Consider the following 2649-nt stretch of genomic DNA (forward strand, 5'->3'; position numbering starts at 1 on the left):
TTTTTTCCCCACTCTCTGGAATAAATGCTTCTTAATATGGTTTGGGAAAGGTTGGGTTTTGAAAATATGTTTTTAGTCTGAAAAAGCTAACTCTCATAATTTGCTCAAGGTAAATAGGCTGGCTTGTGCCTCACCCCACATCAAACACTGCTACAGTGCAGCCCAGGAACACAAGAGGAATCTGAGTTACTGTGTGATAAGGTGATATCAATGTTAACACTCCCAGACCCACACAGAGCTGCAAAAGCCACTCTCTGACCCTGTCACAACAGCACTGCTGCTCCCCTGGTCTTTGATCCACTTCACTTAGCCAGAGCAAGCAATAAAATTACTAGGAAACAAATTAAATACAGAAAGATCTGTTCTCTTTGCAACCAGCACCTGGCATCATGTTTGATTTCATGTAATATGGAATTGTTTAGGTTGGGAGGGGCCCTAAAGTTCACATAGTTCCACCCCCTGTCATGGGCAGGAACACCTTCCACCAGACCAGCTTGCTCAAAGCCCCATTCAGCCTGGCCTGAGCACTGTAATATGGGGAAGAAAATCTTTGAGAGGGGTTTTGATTTGTTTATCTGTGTATTGGCAGCACATTGTGTGGTGGGTCTGGGTTCCCCTGGGCTCTGGCAACAGGGGAGTGGTTTTGGATGGAACCTGATGTCATGGCAGCACTGCAGTGTCCATCAGTATGAGGCTGAAATTTAGGAGTTTTTTGGGCTACCCTTCATGCAGGTTCCTGGGAAGACTCCCTGATACTCAAAGCAGTGACCCTCAGACATTGTCTTGCATAAAAGAGCTCAGTAGAAAGAAGAGAAAAATGAGATCAGCAAGTGTTCAGGTAGGAAACCTGGTGAACAGGCTGAATCTCAGAAACTTTCTCTTAACAATGTCATTTACAGGCTTAAAATTACGGAATAAGTGATCCTTCCTATTAAATAACTGATCCTTCCTATTAGACAGTTTGAAGGGAGCAATGGCTGATCCAAAGAAATTTTTTTACATGGAAAATATGGAGGCTGCTGAAAAGATTAAAAACAAGTAGTATGTTTGAGTGGTTATCCCTCTGCTTTGCCAGCAGGAATCTCATTAAATTCCTGATGAACCAAGAATGGCAAACAGTCTGGGATAATACACTTTTCCTTGCTTAGAAAATAAAAAAGATCTTCTATCTATTGGGAAAAAAAGTTGTTTAGTTTGAAGAGCATGTTTATTTTGAGCAGTGCAGGGCAGCTGCCTGCTTGCTGTTCCTCCTCTCCTGTGGGGCAGTGATTGCCCAATTCAGAATAGCCAGGAAGCAAATAGAGCAGCATGTGCTCCACACCAGCACATTCCACAGCAATACAGCTGCTTTACCCCCAGTTCACTTAATTATGAGATTTGGGCATGCATGGAGGGAGAATAGAGCAGAGAGGGTTAAAATCCATGCTAAATATTTTAGATAGGATTTCTATCACTTAAGGTCAGTCACCTGATTGCACAGACTCCCTGTATAAACAAAAGGACAAACCAGGCACCTCCTGAGAGCACTCATCGTGCTCTGCAGCAGGGAGGGCAGCACAGAGGGGATGATGTGCTCTCCAACACAGGATCCTTGTCCCTCTCCACTCTCTGTGAAAGTTGCCTAGATTATCAGCTCAAATTCATAAAATTACCTTCTGGATGCTTAAAGTTGCATAAAATTAGCCTCAAATATATTTCCCTGTGAGAAACATTATAAAGCCGGAAAGGACATCTAAGGATCCTCTCAAACGCAGCAGATAAAAGGCTTTTGCAAAATATTTAAAAATTATAATTTCACAATCCATTTTCTGAGTATCTAAAGCCACAGTCCTAAAATTTGCTGATGATTTCAGGAACTGACTGTGTGATAATAAAGTCTTTTGAGCATATCATATGCAGCCAATTAGAAAATCTGCATTCTGCTAGAGAAAAATAATTTGTTAATCATCTGTTCACTCTAGGTCATATCTTGTTTTCTGTTTGTTTCTGTTGCCTGAATTTCCAAGACTGAGATCACATTTGCTCGCTTTATGGCTTTCTTTTTCTGCATATGCCATACTTCCTTAGATTTTTGGCCTTTTCTCCCCCCATTTTAGTTACAGGAGCACAGCCAAAATTGCATGATGGAAATGCCATGGAAAAAATCTTACCATTTCTTTCCTATGGCCTAGTGGAGTAAAAATGCAACAGGTGTAAATTATATTTACACCTTCAATATCTTAAAGGGTAGCTTAAAAATGGGGGGTGGGGGATGTTTCTTGATGAATCTATAAATTAGTCAACACAAGGGAGTGACAATAATGGTTTGCAGAGGACTGGGAAACTCTGGGGGGAAACATTTTTTCATTCTTACTCTTTTAGGAATACTAATCAAATCCATAGCCCTCCATTGCAATTAGACCTGGGACCTCTGCAGCTGAGTTCTGAGCCCTCAGGGAATGGACAAAAAGGCCTCCTGTGTGAAGGCATCAGCAAAGTTGTGATCCCCGTGGGTCAGACACAGAGGGGTGTGTGACTCACTGAACAGCAGCCACACTGGGATGGGTGATGGACCCCTGATGGTGAGACCCCACACAGAGCACAGCTCTGTGCTCCAATAGCCCACATCCAGCCCCAGGTGACCAGAAGGAGCCAGCTTTTCCTCCCTGC

The sequence above is a fragment of the Melospiza melodia genome, chromosome 5 (assembly GCF_035770615.1).
Source record: "Melospiza melodia melodia isolate bMelMel2 chromosome 5, bMelMel2.pri, whole genome shotgun sequence".
NCBI classification, from domain to species: domain Eukaryota; kingdom Metazoa; phylum Chordata; class Aves; order Passeriformes; family Passerellidae; genus Melospiza; species Melospiza melodia.